General features: G+C 41.8%; 1 long non-coding RNA gene across 1 annotated transcript; it reads right to left on the reverse strand.

The window, feature by feature from the left end:
* Window positions 1-200: 200 nt before the first annotated feature.
* Window positions 201-5594, reverse strand: LOC108582099. Its single transcript, XR_001895324.3, has 3 exons — window positions 4954-5594; window positions 1686-1788; window positions 201-1578 (listed from the first exon to the last, which is right to left on the reverse strand). It is a non-coding gene; the product is annotated as an uncharacterized LOC108582099 (long non-coding RNA).
* Window positions 5595-13503: the final 7909 nt, after the last annotated feature.

Consider the following 13503-nt stretch of genomic DNA (forward strand, 5'->3'; position numbering starts at 1 on the left):
TATCTCAAAACAATAAATAAATAAATAAATAAATAAATAAATATAAACCACAATGAGATACCACTACATATCCACTAGAATGGTCAAAATTTTAAAAACTGATCATACCAAGTGTTGGCCAGGATGTGATGCAAATGAAACTCATATATTGCTGGTGGGAATGTAAAATGACACAACATTTTTGGAAAACAACTTGGCAGTTTTCTTTAAATATACACTTACCACGTGATCTGGCCATTCCAATCCTAATTATTTACCCAAGATAAATGAAAATATATGCCCAAAGACTTGTATATGTATGTACATACCAACTGTATACATAATAGTCCCCAAACTGGAAACAAGCCAAATGTCCAATAATACATAAATGGATCAACAAATTTAAACAAATTGTGGTATATCCATACAATGGAATATTACTTAGCAGTAAAGAGGAATGATCTACTGATACCATAAATCCATTATGCTGTGTGAAAGAAACTGACACAAGAGTACATACTACATGATTACATTTGTATGGAACTCTAGAAAAGACAAATCTAATCTATAGTAACAGAGAGCAGACCAGGCTGAGGTTGAGAGCAAGATTAACTAGGAAGGATTACAGGAAATTTTGGGGGGTAACGGGGTTGTTCTCTACCTTGATTGTGATGGTGGTCACATGATCATATACATTTGTCAAAACTGATAATATAGATTTAACAGGGGCCTTTTATTATATATAAGTTATATCACAATATATTTCATTAAAAATAATTGAATTTAGATGGTTAATGGAATAAACTAACAACACGGTAGTTGATCTGATTTTATAGGCTTTTCCCTTGGTTCTATGTAATCATGAATTGATGTCTTAATGCAGTCCAAACAGACGGAAACAAACTTAGAAAGGATTCTCACTCCCTTCAGCTAATCGAGGGGAGGGATTTATGCAGTAAAACTCAGTAGCCAATACAATACAGAGCTCCAGTTCCAATGTTAGCAAAAAACAACTCAACTAAATGTTAATGTGATATTAATAAACTCCCCTGAAACCGGAAAGAATTTATTTTAAGGGCTTCTTGTAACCCCTTCCATTCCTTAGAAGAGTTTTTAAAAAATATTTTTCTACATTTATTTATTTTTCCCTCAATGTTGATGATGTCATTTTTTTCTACATTCAAGTGCATCTCTGCTGCTTTATTTATGTATTTAGGCCTAATACAATGACTGGGTTATCTTTAATACTGCTGGTTTCAAAAAATTATTTATTCCTTTTTATTTTCATTCTTCTTTTCACAATTTTTATTACACATCTAGGGAAAAAGTAAAATACAGAGGGTGATAAAGTGAAAAAAAAAGAGAAAGACATTGCTCAGAGCTTGTTATTATGCCATTATTTTAGGTTTTTCTCTATTATTTTCCATCTTACTCCTTAAATGTGTGATCCATTGGGAAGCAGCAGAACTTGGTAAGAAAATCAGAACTTAGCATTGTTTCATGTCTGTCTTCAGGGAGTAATCCCTCCCTTCTTTGAAGGACAGTCTCTCTTCCCTGCCTCCAAGGATTTTAGGAGGGCTCTGAAGCTGGGCATGTGACCTGAGAAGAATCAATGAAAGTACTTTACCTCCTGACCAGTGTTTGGGTGGGATATGGGCACATGACCCAAGTAAGTCAATCAGAGCCTTTCCCCAGTTTCCCCCCACCTATAGTTTATTGAGGGAAGAGTCCATCCTTCTCTGGTGGCCAAGGAAGAGGCGAGCCAGGAGCTGCTGGCTGTTGTGGTTACAGCTTTGCGAAGAAGCCAACCTGAAAGAAAGAAGCTAATACTCACAGAGAAGTAAAAAATGGAAGACAGAAAGAGTTCTGACCTGTTTGAGATGCTGTTCATCCCTGCCTTTCCTGAGATTTCATTACATGAGAAAGAATTCTCTTAGTTCAAACTGGCTGTCATTGAAATCTTTTTTAAAAGGAGTAATTAATATAGGTTTCTTGGGCTGGGTACAGTTGCTCATGCCTGTAATCCCAGCACTTTGGGAAGCTGAGGTGGACAAGATATATATATACGTCCTCTGGCATCGATCATAATATAGTTAATCTTTCCAAAGCAGCAGAGAGTGGCTTGGGTCCCTAGTGAAAAAAACTGAGGGTTCCTCCTGTGAGGCCGGGTTTATATTGATATGCAATATAGTTGGTTCCCAGGACCCCTTCCAGACGGTTACATTGCAGGTATTTGTAAAGAATTTCCCTCCCCCTCCTATTAGCCTTGATTCTTTCCTCTTCCTGACCCAGATGTCAGCTTCTATTGAGATCTAAGTGTCTTGAGCTCTCCGTTCCCTTATTACAGCCTTCTTGGACCTCATATAATCTACCTTCACTGCAGTTACTCCACTGGACTGCTGCCTAGTAAGTCTGGAGGCCATGATCTAAAATACTGTTCTGAGACCTCCAGGAATATCAGCTTCCTTCCTTCTTCCCCCGTTCGAGAGAAATGGCCTCACTGAACTCTTCTGAGGGATGACCTCAGTGTCTTTTACAAATTGGAAAGAAACATGAGTTTTATCCCAACTCATGCCCACCTCCTTAGCCATGACATATGGACAATGGCCTCTCACTGAGAACTCTGCCAAGCGTATCTGAGTACAAGCTGATTCCTAAGTGTTTATTCCTAAGGAATTTATTAGGTGGACTAAAGAGAGTATCTTCCTCTGCCATCAACCTGATAGCATGAGAGGGGTGCTGTTCTCCTTAGAAACTTGAACTTGAGCATGGACAAAGACTCTTCCTTTACTAACTTGTGGATCAGCTGAGAGCAATTTGGAACATTCCAACAAAACTTTACCAAAGATTTCTGGAAAACAAAAGGAAAATAAGCAGAGGGGGAAATAAGAATCTAGATCATCTGACATCAAGTTACAGCTCTTGTCATGGCCTCAAGAACGCCTACCTTCAACCTGGGCAACAGAGTGAGACCCTGTCTCAAAAATAAATAAATAGGGCCAGGCGTGGTGGCTCAGTCCTGTAATCCCAGCATTTTGGGAGGCTGAGGCGGGCGGATCACGAGGTCAGGAATTCAAGACCAGCCTGGCCAACGTGGTGAAACCCTGTCTCTACTGAAAATGCAAAAATTAGCTGGGCATGGTAGAGCACCTGTAATTTCAGCTACTTGGGAGGCTAAGGCATGAGAATCTCTTGAACCAGGGAGATGGAGGTTGTGTTGAGCTGAGATCGCACCACTGCACTCCAGCCTGGGTGACTGAGTAGGACTCTGTCTCGACAAAAATAAAATAATAAATAAATAAATAAATAAATAAATAGGGCCAGGCACAGTGGCTCCCGCCTGTAATCCCAGCAATTTGGGAGGCGGAGGGGGTGGATCACCTGAGGTCAGGCGTTCGAGACCATTCTGGCCAACGTGGTGAAACCCTGCCTCTACTGAAAATACAAAAATTAGCTGGGCGTGGTGGCGCATGCCTGTAGTCCCAGCAACTCAGGAGGCTGAAGCAGGAGAATCGCTTGAACCCAGGAGGCATAGGTTGCAGTGGCCTGAGATCGCACCACTGAATGATGCCCAGGTGACAGAGCGAGATTCTGTCTCAAAATAAATAAAATTTCGGGCACGGTGACTCATGCCTGTAATCCCAGCACTTTGGGAGGCCGAGGCGGGCGGATCACGAGGTCAGGAGATCGATCGAGACCATCCTGACTAACACGGTGAAACCCCGTCTCTACTAAAAATACAAAAAATTAGCCGGGTGTGGTGGTGGGCGCCTATAGTCCCAGCTACTGGGGAGGCTGAGGCAGGAGAATGGCGTGAACCCGGGAGGCGGAGCTTGCAGTGAGCCGAGATCGCACCACTGCACTCCAGCCTGGGCAACAGAGCAAGACTCTGTGTCAAAAAAAATGAAATAAATAAATACATAAATACATAAAATAAATAAATAAATAATAACTCCTGCCTTAACTGTATATAATCTGGTGCCCTCAGAGTTTCCACCTTTTTATTATTCTCATCCTTCCCATCTTGGATTTTCTGCTCCCTTCTGGAGGAAGAACTCCAAAGAATATCAGTCAACGAACCAGTGGTGAGTAGTTGTGGTACATCAAGGCTCATGGTCTCTGCAAAGTCTTAAGAATATGCCTGGATATGAGATCTTGGGCAAAAGTGAACATCTTTCTTTTTTTCTTTTCTTCTTGAGACAGAGTTTTGTTCCTGTTGCCCAGGCTGGAGTGCAATGGAGCGATCTTGGCTCACTGCAACCTCCACTTCCCAGGTTCAAACGATTCTCCTGCCTCAGCCTCCCAAGTAGCTGGGATTACAGGCATGCGCCACCACACCCAACTAATTTTGTATTTTTGTAGAGACGGTGTTTCTTCATGTTGGTCAGGCTAGTCTCGAACTCCTGACCTCAGGTGATCTGCCTGCCTTAGCCTCCCAAAGTGCTGGGATTACAGGTGTGAGCCACTGTGCCCGGCTGAAAGTGAACATGTTTCAGCTGGACCAAGAGCTTCAACCACAAATACTCCTCTCGGTGCAGGAGTCATTATTCTATTCAAGGACTTATGGGAAGTTGTTGAAGAAAAGAATGGATCTATCAGTTAGCTTTTATTTTATTTTATTTTATTTTTTTTTGAGACGGAGTCTCGCTCTGTTGCCCAGGCTGGAGTGCAGTGTCACGATCTCGGCTCACTGCAAGCTCTGCCTCCCTGGCCCACACCATTCTCCTGCCTCAGCGTCCCGAGTAGCTGGGACTATAGGCATGTGCCACTACACCCGGCTAATTTTAGTATTTTTAGTAGAGACGGGGTTTCACCATGTTGGCTATGCTGGTCTCGAACTCCTGACCTCAGGAGATCTGCCCGCCTTGGCCTCCCAAAAAGTTGGGATTACACAGGCGTGAGCCACCTGGTCTGTTCTTTGTAAATTGACTCCCACCACCAAAGAAAAATTATTCCCTTACCCATTCCTCCTACCTCACTCAAGAATGTCGTTCTTGTTTAGTTAAACCCATGCTCCCTAGCTGGAGGCCCTTTGAGTAGTTTTGGATTTGGTTGCCCAGTATATTATTTTATGACCCATCCCTTCCGGTAAGAGAGCTGTCTTTCTGACCAAGGGTGGGCCCATGATTTGGTTCTGGCCAATAAGAGAACCTCTTCACCCTGGTTGCAGCCAGTGGTTCAGGATGACCATGTGACTCCTGCTGGTCCAATCAGAGAGACCTTGCTACTTGGACAGATTATCTAGCTTTGGGATCACAGAACTGGTAGAAAGTGCGGTTGGGACTATATATAGGAGGAGAAAATAGGTCAAAACACAAAGAAAGGCAAAGATAGGCAGAACTAAAAGATGGAGAGGATGCCATTGTTTGAGCCCCTGATCTAGCTAGCCGGAAGAGCATACTGAAAATATGCAGTAACATTAAGCTACTTTGAATTGGATTTCTATCACCGGCAACCAGAATCCTAACAAAAAGACCAGATAGAAGGTAAAAGCAGAAAAGCTCCTTTTCTTTAATGGGGGTGATGGTAATGGTGGGAGTAGTTAAGGGCATCAGGACCCCTCGTTATTATACTCCATTGACTGTTCTCTCTTGGAGCCCCATCATTGAGAGCCAGTTAAGGGCCTTATATTCTTTTTTTTTTTTTTTTTGAGACAGAGTCTAGCTCTGTCACCCAGGCTGGAGTGTAGCGGCTGATCTCGGCTCACTGCAACCTCTGCCTCCCGGGTTCAAGCAATTCTCCTGCCTCAGCCTCCTGGGTAGCTAGGATTACAGGTACCTGCTACCACGAAGGGCCTTATATTCTATTGGTTGATGCCAAGTGAGTAGGACTTAACCAAGAGAGCAAACTGCCTCACTAACTTTATTTATTTATTTATTGAGACAGGATCTGGCTCTGTGGCTCAGGTTGGAGTACAGTGGTATGATATCAGCTCACTGAAACCTCTGCCTCCTGGGCTCAAGCCATCCTCCCACCTCAGCCTCCTAAGTAGCTGGATCTACAAGGCATGCACCACCAAGCCCGGCTAATTTTTGTATTTTTGGTAGAGGCAAAGTTTTTCCATGTTGCCCAGGCTGGTCTTGAACTCTTGGACTCAAGCAATTGCCCGCCTTGGCCTCCCAAAGTGCTGGGATTACAGGTGTGAGCCACCTCTACCTAGACTGCTTTAATTCTTTCTTCCCTACTCTATCTCCTCATCTAGTTTTGGAACAGAGTTACTCTGGAAAGCAACTCTTGAATCAAACCTGACATAAACTATTAACTTAGCTAGTTACATCAACTTTCAAAATTAAACAGACTGTCCAGTGCTTGGGATACCAGAAGACCATGAAGAATCACAGGCCAGCTTTCTTAGGAATTGGTTCTTAACTTAATTTGGGCATCATTCAGTAGGAAAAGAATGCCAAGCCAGACTTGATATTAAACAGAGGCCGGAAGATATAAATAACTCAAATAAAGCAAATCAAGAATCACCATCTCACTAGTAGGAGGAGAGAAAATAAAATGAAAAATTAGAAGGAAAAGACCAGACTGTGAACTTTTGAAGGGAAATATTATTTGCAAGTGAGACACACTGAAAAAAATCAAGTACAATGAGATGCTCAGTGAACATTAAAAAAACCACACAAAACAGGAGCTATTCAAAGACTAATTGTGAGATGTTGACAGATATAAAATGCCACCTGAGTTAGACAAGAAAACCTCAATGGGAAGCTAGGATAGCAGTTTTCTATTCAGGACCTTTCCCTGAAATATAAGCACCCTCACTGGTGATAAATTTTAAATGAGCAAGTCCTAAAAAAAAGTTTTTCACAAGAATATAAATGAAGAAATAGATGAGTTATTGTGAAAGATTTTGGTACATCTCATCCTAGAGTAAGACTTTTATGCCCAATTGCTTTGCAGACAACCAAAGCTAAATATAGCGTGAGGTTACTTTTGGGGTTCAGTATCCCTTAGTTACTCTCTGATTCTAATTAGAACGTTAATAAAGAGAATGTTAGACATTCTCAGAACACCTTTAAAAATACACTGGCTTACAGGTATATGCATATATCCAAACTCAGCAAATTCTATACATTAAATATAGGCAGTCATTTTTTTAAAAAAAACTACAAAAACACAAGAGACAACACACACGCATTCACTGGCTTGGCTTTGTTTATCACTCTGTGTTCAACAAAAAATGTTAGCATTTCTATGAGTTTTTTGTTTACTGAGTTGGTTTAAGTAACTCTACCCCTATAAGCTTTATAAAACCTCCACTAGTTGTATGCCTGAAGTATCCAAGTTGAAGGAGTGCTGAATGAATGAATGGCTATGGGCTACTTCTCAGTAGCATTACTGTTTTGGAAATGAAGTCCTAACGTTAATTTGGAGGCTCATTTAACTCATTTATTGAGCCCCTAAAGTGCACAAAGCCACAAGCCTAGGCACTGGGAATCAAATCTGTGCTTAAGGGAAGACCTTATTTATTGCTTGGGAGATAGAAGTGTCATGATTTGCCAGATGGGATATCTCTGTAGTTTCTAGCAGCAGAATGAGGAAGTTAAGGAATTGAGAGTATTTTGTTTGTTTTATTTTTACCTTCCATTTCCTAAGTGGGACTTGAGGCTTTTTTTTTTTTCTTTTCTTTTTTTTTTCCTCTCTTTTTTTAATCAGAGGAAGTAAAGTGAAATAGAAGAGATCCTGTGGTGCAGAGGTTAGGAGTGTGGGCTATGAAACTGGCCTTTCTTTCTCATTTACTAGCTGTGTGACTTTGGGCAAATCTCTTAACCTTTCTGTGCCTCACTTTCATGAGCTGTATAGCAGGCATGACTATAATGATATCCACTTCACAGGAATATTGTGATGATTAATGGAGTTAACATAAGTAAGTGCCTAGCAGGTGAGTAAATATCACTATTGGTCAACCAATCACTTAGCTACATTCATCTCTTACATTCCTGCCACTCAAATAACATTATTTTTCTCAAAAAGAAAGCTTGTTCGTGTCAGATTCCATCTAAGGTAGGTATTCCCACAGAGAGGTACAGAGGGCCCTGAAATAAGAGGTTAAATTTAAATTCTTCCCTCAATGGCTTTAATTTTTGATTTGCAGTTCAATTCATTTACTACCAAATAGAGTATTCAATCACTGCCTACTTTGATCAAAGAACCCAACAGCTTCATATACAAAATGAGTACAATATCAACATTTTACTTCATTAAAAGTTGGTACTCATGATAAATGAGTTAAGGGTATTAGAATGTTTGGAGGCCAAATGAAAGTATTATAACTAATGACACATAATGACATTATTTTTTTGAATATTTCCTTCCTTTCAATTTTAGAAAGACTTGACTAGAGGTTGAATGTGGACATTAAACCCAAGAAAATGAACATTTGAAGATAATTTCTCAAAGTAGAATTTGGCTAGGTCACCATGCTTAGCAATAGTTTCAAAGAGAAAGACAATTGAGATTTTTAATAAGCTTTGAAACTTACCTGAAAGGTGGGATAAAAGTGTGGTGTTAAGCAGTGTGAATTAATTTTTTTTTTTTTTTTTTGAGGCAGAGTCTCACTCTGTTGCCCAGGCTGGAGTGCAATGGCACAATCTCGGCTCACTGCAACCTCTGCCACCCACGTTTAAGTGATTCTCCTGCCTCAGCCTCCCGAGTAGCTGGGACTACAGGCGTACACCACTATGCTCAGCTAATTTTTGTATTTTTAGTAGAGACGGGGTTTCACCACGTTGGCCAGGATGGTCTCGATCTCCTGACCTCGTGATCTGCCCACCTCAGCCTCCCAAAGTCCTGGGATTACAGGTGTGAGCCACAGCGCCCAGCCTGTGAATTAATTTTAGACAGCTTGCTTAGGACACATCCTAGTGGTAATATCTTTCTTCTGTACTGTGATTAGTCAGAAAATAATCTTTAATAACTTTTTTTCTGATCTCCTTTGAGGAAATACTCTAAGGTCAGTTGTCACCTGATCATATTGTCTGTGAAAATTAAGTGGTATTCTCTAGTTTTGTTACAATAAATCACTTCAATGCAAGAAAGAGGGTACTAATCTTTTTTTTTTTTCCTAGCTACCAGCTAGATTTTATAACATAGGAGCTAAGAGTTCAGAATTATATTATGATGATAGTTCATTTCTCCCTCTCTTTCTGTCTTTCTTTCTTGATGGACTTTTGCTCTTGTTGCCCAGGCTGGATTGCAATGGCGCGATCTTGGCTCACCGCAATCTCCACCTCCTGGGTTAAAGAGATTCTCCTGCCTCAGCCTCCTGAGTAGGTGGGATTACAGGCATGTGCCACCACTCCCAGCTAATATTTTTGTATTTTTAGTAGATATGGGGTTTCTCCATGTTGGTCAGGCTGGTCTCGAACTCCTGACGTCAGGTGGTCCGACTGCCTCGGCCTCCTAAAGTGCTGGGATTATAGGCGTGAGCTACCGCGTCTGGCTGATGATAGTTCTTTTCTATTTTCTTTTTATTTTTTAGGACAGGGTCTTGCTCTGTCACCCAGGCTGGAGTGCAGTGGTGTGATTATGGTTCACTGCAGCCTTAACCTCCTGGCTTGAGCCATCCTCTACCCTCAGCCTCCTATGTAGTTGGGTCTACAGGTGCATGTCACCATGCCTAGCTAGAATTTTATTTTTTATAGAGATGGAGTCTCACTATATTACCCAGCCTGGTCTCGAACTTCTGGGCTCAAGTGATTCTCCTGCCTCACCCTTCCAAAGGGTCAAGATTACAAGCATGAGGCACTGCACCAGGCTCAATACTTATTTTCAATCCAATTTCTTTTTTTTTTTTTTTTGATACGGAGTCTTGCTCTGTCGCCTGGGCTGGAGTGCAGTGGCTGGATCTCAGCTCACTGCAAGCTCTGCCTCCCGGGTTTATGCCATTCTCCTGCCTCAGCCTCCCTAGTAGCTGGGACTACAGGCGGCTGCCACCTCACCTGGCTAGTTTTTGTATTTTTAGTAAAGACAGAGTTTACCCCTGTTAGCCAGGGATGGTCTCATCTCCTGACCTTGTGATCCTATCTCGCCCCTCCCAAAGTGCTGGGATTAGCCTGAGCCACTACCGCCATCAATCCAATTTCTAACGCACTATGATTTGACTGTTATCTAGATATGGGGCCCACTTGCCACATTCTTTAAATCGCAGCCATAGCTGAATTTTGTGGGGAAAAAACGCATTGCATTTTATAGAATATGGCCTCTATAGACTAATGTTACTCCAAAACCATTCAGACTATGGGAATCTTCTGCCAAATCTAAACACTGTAGAGCTAAGAAAAGAAAGAGACTCTGGGGAAGATGAAATGAAAGTAACTGAATAAATCCTAATTTGGAAGGGAGAAAAATGACAAATGGAAGAAAAATGCAAAAGGCAGAGAGGCAAATAGTTTCCTCTAATGTCTGTGTCTCCTGATAATATTTTAGAGCCAAGATTATATATGGGCAGCTAAAGCTGAAAGATGAGAAATAAAAATATCTTGAATCCTACCAGAATATCATGTTCTACCTTATTTTTTTTTTCCATTCTTGGGGACACAAACAAAAATTACACTGTGAACTAACTGCCACAAAAGAAAACACAATACTGTTAGGTGTAAGCAGGAAGTGTACAATCAAATTCACTCCAAACTACCTTCTCTTCCTCACCCATCCGTAAAGTAACTCTTAATTTTTCGAGGGAGAGCCTTTTTTTTTTGGATGATGGGGGAGACTGTGCCTACAATCCTTAGCATTGATTTCCTGACTGCTGAGTAGCATTAGTCATGCATCCTCCTCATGCCCATACATGGAGGACAAGCCTACACTGATGCTATCAGATGAATTTAAACAAGGCATGTTCCAAGTGAACCCTCAGAGCCAGACTGACAACACTCCTGCAGCAAACTCATCTTCAACAGAAGCAAGTTTTATTTCCTTTTCTGAGTACACACTGCTAACAAATATATAGGCCAATGTGATGGCTCTGTACTGTACACCTAGGGCTTGGAGCAGGCCTCCTACTGTGACATTAGGCAGGGGTGGCTGGGCGCGGTGGCCCATGCCTGTAATTCCAGCACTTTGGGAGTGCCGGAATTCTCCCAATTCCAGCACTTTGGGAGGCTGTAGTGGGTAGATCACCTGAGGTAAGGAGTTAGAGACCTGCCTGGCCAACATGGTAAAACCTGTCTCTACTAAAAATATGAGAATTAGCTGGGTGTGGTGGCAGGCGCCTGTAATCCCAGCTACTGGGGAGGCTGAGGCAGGAGAATCGCTCGAACCTGGGAGGCAGAGGCTACAGTGAGCAGAGCTCTCACTACTGCCCTCCAGCCTGGGCAAACAGAGCAAGAGTCCGTCTAAAAAAAAAAAAAAAAAAAAAGCATGGGTGAAAGTTTATCTGAGGGAAAGTTGAGGTCTATATACTTGATGTTAAGAACAGAGTATATTTCTTCTGATGAATAGTTTTCTCTTTAATTAGAGAAGTCATTCACTCATTTATTCATTCACCTTTTAAATACCTAGGTGCCTACATGATGGGCCAGCCACTGGGCCTTGGGCTGGCAACCCTTATGAGAGAAGAGTTCAAATGATTTCCACAATTCAGCCAAGCCAACACAACCTCAGCTAATTTTTGGTTTTTGATTTTAATTGTTTAGAGACAGAGTCTGTCTCTCAGGCTGGAGTGCAGTGGCCAGATCATAGCTCACTGCAGCCTCGAAGCCTCAAATCCCTGGCTCAAACAATCTTCTTGCCTCAGCCTCCTGAGTAGCTGGGACCATAGGAGTGTGCTACGATACCTGGCTCTTTGGCTCTTTTTTTTTTTCTGAGATGGAGTCTTGCTCTGTCGCCCAGGCTGGAGTACAGTGGCACAATCTTGGCTCACTGCAACCTCTGCCTCCCGGGTTCAAGTGATTCTCCTGCCTCAGCCTCCCGAGTAGCTGGGATTACAGGCTCCCACCACCATACTTGGCTAATTTTTTGTATTTTTAATAGAGACTGGGTTTCACCATGTTGGCTAGGCTGGTCTGCAACTCCTGACCTAGTGATCCACCCGCCTTGGCCTCCCAAAGTGCTGGGATTACAAGTATGAGCCACTGTGCCCAGCTACCTGGCTTATCTGTAAAAAATTTTGTAGAAACGGTGTCTTGCCATGTTGACCAGGCTGGTGTCGAACTCCTGTGATCTGCCTGCCTCAGCCTCCCAAAGTTCTGGGTTTACCAGCATGAGCCATCATGCCAGGCCCAGACCTAATTTTTAACCAGAGTTTATGAGAAGAGAATTAGCTTTAATTTTTATTGCCTTAATGCACTCTCATCCCATAGGAAGGTAGTTTGATACAGTAGAAGGAACAATGGACCAAGAATTGGAAATTCTGAATTTAAGTTGTGGGCAAGTTACTTAACCTCTCTGGGTCTCACATTTCTTTTCTGAAAAATGAGTGGGCTGGACTGAAGATTCCTTCCATCTCTAAAATTCTTTTATTCTATATGGTAACACATTCCACAGCATTTCCTTTGTGACCAGAATTAGTCTGTGACTTCCTACCTCAAGTATCCCTTTTGCCCTCTTTGAATGTTAAACCAAATATGAACAAGAAGCAATAACATTTTGTCACAGCCAACAAATTGCCCTTCCACAGAATGACCTTTGGAGGTCAGGCCACCCATTGCAATATCTAAATCCAAAAGGCAATGCTATGACCAATTTGTGAACTGGCAGGCTGCCATCCAAAAGGATGGAAATGGTTGTAGGCAGCCAAAATTCTTGGCTGGTACATTTTTAATAAACATAGAAAATAAGAACAGCATTTTCCACTTGGATTGCTTAATTTGGTGCCCATACCATTGGAACATTTGCTGTTAGAATAAAGATGATGTGATATATCACTTATTTAGCGCAGGATGGATTAACTTTCACAAATGAGAAGTAGGTTATGGAGTCATCTGTAAGGAATTTTTATCCTTGTTTCTTGTGTCTGGCAGGAGATAGCTTGAGTCATTACAGCACTCTCTCCACCCCTTTTGGCCCTTTGTAAGTTTTCCCTGAAACATAAGCTCTGTCGGATTTACTGTATTGCTATGAATGGACTAAGGCAAATTGGTGTGACTTCTTTTTGGTCAATTATGTTTTATTAATACTTTTCCAAGATGGTTCAATATATCTTAATTTTTCCAAGAAAAAAGTCTCTACAGCACATGTTCAAATACTTGAGGTATGTGTTTCAAACTACAGGGAGAAACTTTTGTAAGACAATGACCCTCATAGTTGGTAGCTATGATTTTTAATCATGCCTGTTGCACTGATTGATTCAGTTACTTGAGCTCTGTTTCCCTGTCTCTACTTGCAATATGGCAACTAGGACATTTGACTGGCAAGTTTGTTTTCTCTCCAGTGCTTGGAGATCCTTGAATAAAATGTCCTCTGTAATGGTAAGCTGTAATTAGATACGTGGGTGGAAATTAGCGTTCTTCAAGTACACCATGTTTAAGGCAGAGGCATCATGCTTTCTGCTACCTGAGGCCACCTTGATCCTGTGCC

Source organism: Papio anubis, chromosome 1 (assembly GCF_008728515.1).
Source record: "Papio anubis isolate 15944 chromosome 1, Panubis1.0, whole genome shotgun sequence".
Lineage (NCBI taxonomy): Eukaryota > Metazoa > Chordata > Mammalia > Primates > Cercopithecidae > Papio > Papio anubis.